Source organism: Syngnathus scovelli, unplaced genomic scaffold (genome assembly GCF_024217435.2).
Source record: "Syngnathus scovelli strain Florida unplaced genomic scaffold, RoL_Ssco_1.2 HiC_scaffold_331, whole genome shotgun sequence".
In the NCBI taxonomy this organism is placed as follows: domain Eukaryota; kingdom Metazoa; phylum Chordata; class Actinopteri; order Syngnathiformes; family Syngnathidae; genus Syngnathus; species Syngnathus scovelli.
In genome coordinates this window covers 25,001-31,755 of record NW_026061425.1, presented here as the reverse complement: position 1 = coordinate 31,755, position 6,755 = coordinate 25,001, and positions in this window count along the sequence as shown.

The following is a 6,755-nucleotide window of genomic DNA, read 5'->3' as shown; positions in this document are numbered from 1 at the left end:
TCGCGGCCCGGAATCCGCGCCGGCCAGCAGCCACCGCCAGGCGGGTAGGCTGTCACGGAGGTCCCGCCGGCCGGTCCGCGGGCCAATCAGGGTCCCGTAAGTGAGCGGTCGCGGCCCGGAATGCACGCCGGCCAGCAGGCACCGCCAGGCGGATAGGCGGTCACGGAGGTCCCGCCGGCCGGTCCGCGGGCCAATCAGGGTCCCGTAAGTGAGCGGTCGCGGCCCGGAATGCACGCCGGCCAGGAGGCACCGCCAGGCGGATAGGCGGTCACGGAGGTCCCGCCGGCCGGTCCGCTGGCCAATTACCTCCAGCCGAGCGGATATGAACTTTATTAGCACCTTCTACGAGATGGCGGAGCCTTATTCGACAACCAGCACCTCGGCTTAGCATTTTCCACGGCCCGCTGATCTTCCAGAAGACGTCCAGCCGGTTTCCTCCTCACATTTTAAGCCGGCCGAGGCTTCCGGCACCCCGGCTAAGCTTTCTCCACGGCCCGCTGAGCTTCCAGAAGACCTCCAGCCGGTTCTCCCGGTGCTTTCCTCCTCACGTTTTAAGCCGGCCGAGGCTTCCGGCACCCGGCTAAGCTTTTTCCCACACCCCGCTGAGCTTCCAGGGGACCTCCAGCCGGTTCTCCGCGCGCTTCCTCCTCACTTTTAAGCCGGCCGAGGCTCCAGGCACCCCGGCCAAGCGTTTCCCACGGCCCGCTGAGCTTCCAGGGGACCTCCAGCCGGTTCTCCGGTGCCTCGCGCCTCGCTTTGTGAGCCGGCCGAGGCTTCCAGCACCTCGGCTGAGCGTTTCCCACGGCCCGCTGAGCTTCCAGGGGACCTCCAGCCGGTTCTCCCGGTGCCTCGCGCCTCGCTTTGCGAGCCGGCCGAGGCTTCCAGCACCTCGGCTGAGCGTTTTCGGCGGCCCGTTGCTCTCCCGGAGGTCGCAACGGGGAGTTACCTCCCTCTCGCGGACACGGCGAGTAAATACACCGCCTCTCGCACTTTGCGCGGGTAAACGGCGGGAGTAACTGTGACTCTCTTAAGGTAGGCTCACTTGACATTTATTTATTCATGTATTTATTTATTTTTGACGGTTCGCGGAGGCGATGACGCTCCGCGCGGGTAAACGGCGGGAGTAACTGCGACTCTCCTAAGGTATGCTCACTTGACTATTTATTCATGTATTTATTTATTTTTGACGGTTCGCGGAGGCGATGACGCTCCGCGCGGGTAAACGGCGGGAGTAACTGTGACTCTCTTAAGGTAGGCTCACTTGACATCTATTTACTTATGTATTTATTTATTTTTGACGGTTCGCGGAGGCGATGACGCTCCGCGCGGGTAAACGGCGGGAGTAACTGTGACTCTCTTAAGGTAGGCTCACTTGACATTTATTCATTTATGTACTTATTTATTTTTGACGGTTCGCGGAGGCGATGACGCTCCGCGCGGGTAAACGGCGGGAGTAACTGTGACTCTCTTAAGGTAGGCTCACTTGACATTTATTTTGGCGGTTCGCGGAGGCGCCGGGAGGCCGTGCGCGCGCGCGCAGAGCGGCCGAATAACGCTCCGCCGGCCCCGGGTGATTACCGAGAGGCTCCCCGGCCTCGCGGAGCTCCGACGCTCCTCCGCGGGACCTCCGGCGGCCGGCGCGCTCGCGCACCACCCCCCGGCACCGCCGGGAGGCCGTGCGCGCGCGCGCAGAGCGGCCGAATAACGCTCCGCCGGCCCCGGGTGATTACCGAGAGGCTCCCCGGCCTCGCGGAGCTCCGACGCTCCTCCGCGGGACCTCCGGCGGCCGGCGCGCTCGCGCACCACCCCCCGGTGCTCCGGCGGCCCCGGGTGACGACTAAGAGGCTCCCCGGCCGGCCTCGCGGAGCTCCGGCGCTCCTCCGCGGGACTTCCAGCGGCCGGCGCGCTCACGCACCACCCCCCGGCACCACCCGGGAGGCCGTGCTCGCGCGCCAAGTGGCCGAAAATAGCTCCAAGCCCAGCGGATCGGCTGCTTGGAAGCACCGCGCCGTCCGGCTCCACCTGGTACCTCGCACGGCTCTCATCTCCCCCCCGCACGGACTTCCGAGCGCTCGGGGAGACGCTCGGAAGCTGCCGGTGCCGCCGCGGCGGGGAATTGCCTCCCTCTGGCGGACGCGGCGAGTAAAAACACCACCTCTCGCACTTTGCGCACACTTACTTGCGTGGGTCCGCTTCCGATGACACTTTGAGCGGCCAAACGGCGGGAGTAACTACGACTCTCTTAAGGTAGGCTCACTTGACATTTATTTATGTATTTATTTATTTTTGACGGTTCGCGGAGGCGATGACGCTCCGCGCGGGTAAACGGCGGGAGTAACTGTGACTCTCTTAAGGTAGCCTGACTCGACGTCTTTTTCAACGGTGGCTGGAGGACCCGGGCGGTTCTCGGGGGTGCGTCGCTCCTCACTTTTGACGCCCGAGGAGGCTCCCGGCACCTCGGCTACGCGTTTTCGGCGGCCCGCTGAGCTTCCAGAAGACCTCCAGCCGGTTCTCCCGGTGCTTTCCTCCTCACGTTTTAAGCCGGCCGAGGCTCCCGGCACCCCGGCCAAGCGTTTCCCACGGCCCGCTGAGCTTCCAGGGGACCTCCGGCCGGTTCTCCGCGCGCTTTCCTCCTCACTTTTAAGCCGGCCGAGGCTTCCGGCACCCCGGCCAAGCGTTTCCCACGTCCCGCTGAGCTTCCAGGGGACCTCCGGCCGGTTCTCCGCGCGCTTTCCTCCTCACATTTTAAGCCGGCCGAGGCTCCAGGCACCCCGGCTAAGCTTTCTCCACGGCCCGCTGAGCTTCCAGGGGACCTCCGGCCGGTTCTCCGCGCGCTTTCCTCCTCACTTTTAAGCCGGCCGAGGCTTCCGGCACCCCGGCCAAGCCTTTCCCACGGCCCGCTGAGCTTCCAGGGGACATCCAGCCGGTTCTCCGCGCGCCCCCCTCCTAACTCGACGCCCGAGGAGGCTCCAGGCACCCCGGCCGAGCCTTTTCGGCGGCCCGCTGATCTCCCGGAGGTCGCAACGGGGAATTGCCTCCCTCTCGCGGACACGGCGCGTAAATGCACCGCCTCTCGCACTTTGCGCACACTCACTCGCATCGCTACGCCTCCCGTGGCACTTTAAGCGACCGGGACCACCGCGAGCGCGGGCGATGACTAAGAGGCTCCCCGGCCGGCCTCGCGGAGCTCCGACGCTCCCCCGCGGGACTTCCGGCGGCCGGCCGGAGCCTCGGCACGGCTGCCGCACTCCCTAATAACACCCCGCGGACCCCCGCGAGCCGAACGCTCGCTGCCGCGGGCGACCCGTGCCAAGGCGGACGCGTGACGGCGCGGGAGCCCTCGGCACTATATCACGGTCACGTATGTAGTCAAATCGTGTAAAATCACCGTTAGTTTATTCATAATATAGGTAATAATTAAATAAATATTAACATCGCGTATATCATTAATAAACACATGTATGTATTTATTTAATAATTAAATAAATATTAACATCGCGTATAATCATGCGCAATACTTCGTGGCCGACCGGGGAACCGGCGAAGGCGGACGCATCGCGGCGCGAGAGCCGTTGGCACTTTGGAAAAATAAATAAATAAATAAATAAATAAATAATAATTCGCCGACCGGGCTCCGGGGGGAGAGGCCGATTTTTGGCCGTTCGTGGCCGACCGGGGAACCGGCGAAGGCGGACGCATCGCGGCGCGAGAGCCGTTGGCACTTTGGAAAAATAAATAAATAAATAAATAAATAAATAAATAATTCGCCGACCGGGCTCCGGGGCAAGAGGCCGAATTTTCGCTCGTTCGGGCCGACCGGGGAACCGGCGAAGGCGGACGCAGCGCGGCGCGAGAGCCGTTGGCACTTTGAAAAAAAAAAAAAAAAAAAAAAAAAAATTCGCCCACCGGGCTCCGGGGGAAGAGGCCGGCTTTTCGCCGTTCGCGGCCGACCGGGGAACCGGCGAAAGCGGACGCGCTCTCTAACGAGCCCCGCCGGCCGGAGGAAGTGCGCCCTCTGGCGGACACGCCGTTGTAAATGAATGGGGTTTGGCACTTAGTGCATTTTTCGCCCAAGTCGAAGCGCGCTCCGGGCGAGGAGGCCGGATTCTCGCCACCCGTGGCCGGCCGGGGAACCGGCCAAGGCGGACGCGCTCTCTAACGAGCCCCGCCGGCCGGAGGAAGTGCGCCCTCTGGCGGACACGCCGTTGTAAATGAATGGGGTTTGGCACTTGGTGCATTTTTCGCCCAAGTCGAAGCGCGCTCCGGGCGAGGAGGCCGGATTCTCGCCACCCGTGGCCGGCCGGGAACCGGCGAAGGCGGATAGGCTTTCACGGAGGATCCGCCGGCTGGTCCGCGGGCCGATTAGGGTCCCGCGAGTGAGCGGTGGCGGTCCGGAATCCAGGCCGGCCAGGAGGCACCGCCAGGCGGATAGGCTTTCACGGAGGTCCCGCCGGCTGGTCCGCGGGCCGATTAGGGTCCCGCGAGTGAGCGGTGGCGGTCCGGAATCCAGGCCGGCCCGGAGCCACCGCCAGGCGGATAGGCTTTCACGGAGGAGCCGCCGGCTGGTCCGCCGGGGGAAGTGCGCCCTCTGGCGGACACGCCGTTGTAAATGAATGGGGTTTGGCACTTTGTGCATTTTTCGACCAGCGGCAACGCAGGCTGACGGGCGGCCGCTTCCGCGGGCCGGCACTACTCTACGGAGGCGCTAGCCGCCTCCGGTGGGGGCCGTGTGATCTCGCTGGATGCCCGAGGACCTTCCGCCAGGCCCGGCCGCAGCTTTTGCGCGCGCCCGGTCCTATTACCTGGTGGAAGCTGGAGGCCGGGGCTCGGCAGCTCGCTGCCCGGGGACCCTCCGCGAGGCCCGGCCGCAGCTTTTACGCACGGCCGCTGCTATTCTCTGGCTCCGGCTTCGTCCCGGAGGGTGCTTGGGGAACGGCGGCGCACACCGCGAACGGCCGGTGGCGGTCGGCCGGTGGCGGTCGGCTGGTGGCGGTCGGCTGGTGGCGGTCGGGGGTGGCGCTTGGGGATGGCGCTTGGGGATGGTGGCTGTCGGCTGGTGGCGGTCGGCTGGTGGCGCTTGGGGATGGCGCTTGGGGATGGTGGCTGTCGGCTGGTGGCGGTCGGCTGGTGGCGGTCGCCTTGTGGCGGTCGGGGATGGCGCTTGGGGATGGTGGCTGTCGCCTTGTGGCGGTCGGCTGGTGGCGGTCGGCTGGTGGCGGTCGGGGGGTGGCGGTCGGGGGTGGCGCTTGGGGATGGTGGCTGTCGCCTTGTGGCGGTCGGCTGGTGGCGGTCGGCTGGTGGCGGTCGGGGGGTGGCGGTCGGGGGTGGCGCTTGGGATGGTGGCTGTCGCCTTGTGGCGGTCGGCTGGTGGCGGTCGGCTGGTGGCGGTCGGCTGGTGGCGGTCGGGGGGTGGCGCTTGGGGATGGTGGCTGTCGCCTTGTGGCGGTCGGCTGGTGGCGGTCGGCTGGTGGCGGTCGGGGGTGGCGCTTGGGGATGGTGGCTGTCGCCTTGTGGCGGTCGGCTGGTGGCGGTCGGCTGGTGGCGGTCGGGGGGTGGCGGTCGGGGGTGGCGCTTGGGGATGGTGGCTGTCGCCTTGTGGCGGTCGGCTGGTGGCGGTCGGCTGGTGGCGGTCGGCTGGTGGCGGTCGGGGGTGGCGCTTGGGGATGGTGGCTGTCGCCTTGTGGCGGTCGGCTGGTGGCGGTCGGCTGGTGGCGGTCGGGGGGTGGCGGTCGGGGTGGCGCTTGGGGATGGTGGCTGTCGCCTTGTGGCGGTCGGCTGGTGGCGGTCGGCTGGTGGCGGTCGGGGGGTGGCGGTCGGGGGTGGCGCTTGGGGATGGTGGCTGTCGCCTTGTGGCGGTCGGCTGCTGGCGGTCGGCTGGTGGCGGTCGGCTGGTGGCGGTCGGGGGTGGCGCTTGGGGATGGTGGCTGTCGCCTTGTGGCGGTCGGCTGGTGGCGGTCGGCTGGTGGCGGTCGGGGGTGGCGCTTGGGGTTGGTGGCTGTCGCCTTGTGGCGGTCGGCTGGTGGCGGTCGGCTGGTGGCGCTTGGGGATGGTGGCTGTCGCCTTGTGGCGGTCGGCTGGTGGCGGTCGCCTTGTGGCGGTCGGGGATGGCGCTTGGGGATGGTGGCTGTCGCCTTGTGGCGGTCGGCGGTGGTGGTTTGGGACCGGCGTCCGGCGCAAAGTGCGTGTTGCGCGGGCCGGAGAAAATTTAGGCCAGGGGCCCGCCGCTGGAGAAATTTTTAGGTACCAGGGGTGGATTTTTTTTGTCACCGCAGGAGGGGGACGTTGCCTCCGTCCGTGTCCGACGGAAAGTGCGTGTTGCGCGGGCCGGAGAAAGTTTAGGCCAGGGGCCCGCCGCTGGAGAAATTTTTAGGTACCAGGGGTGGATTTTTTTTGTCACCGCAGGAGGGGGACGTTGCCTCCGTCGGTGTCCGGCGGAAAGTGCGTGTTGCGCGGCCCGGAGAAAGTTTAGGCCCGGGGCCCGCCGCTGGAGGAATTTTTAGGTACCAGGAGCGGATGTACTTACTTCCACAGCGCCCGCGCGCTCCCGGCCGGTGTCGAGGATGCTGCCTCATCCCCGGACGCGCCTCTTACGCACGCCCGCTGTCATCCTCCGGAGACTGAGTTCCACTTAGTGGAGGCTAAGTTCCACTTGGGGGAGGCTGCCTACTCCCGGCTGACGCCCGAGGATGCTGCCTCATCCCCGGACGCGCCTCTTACGCACGCCCGGTGTCATCCTCCGATCACTAAGTTCCACT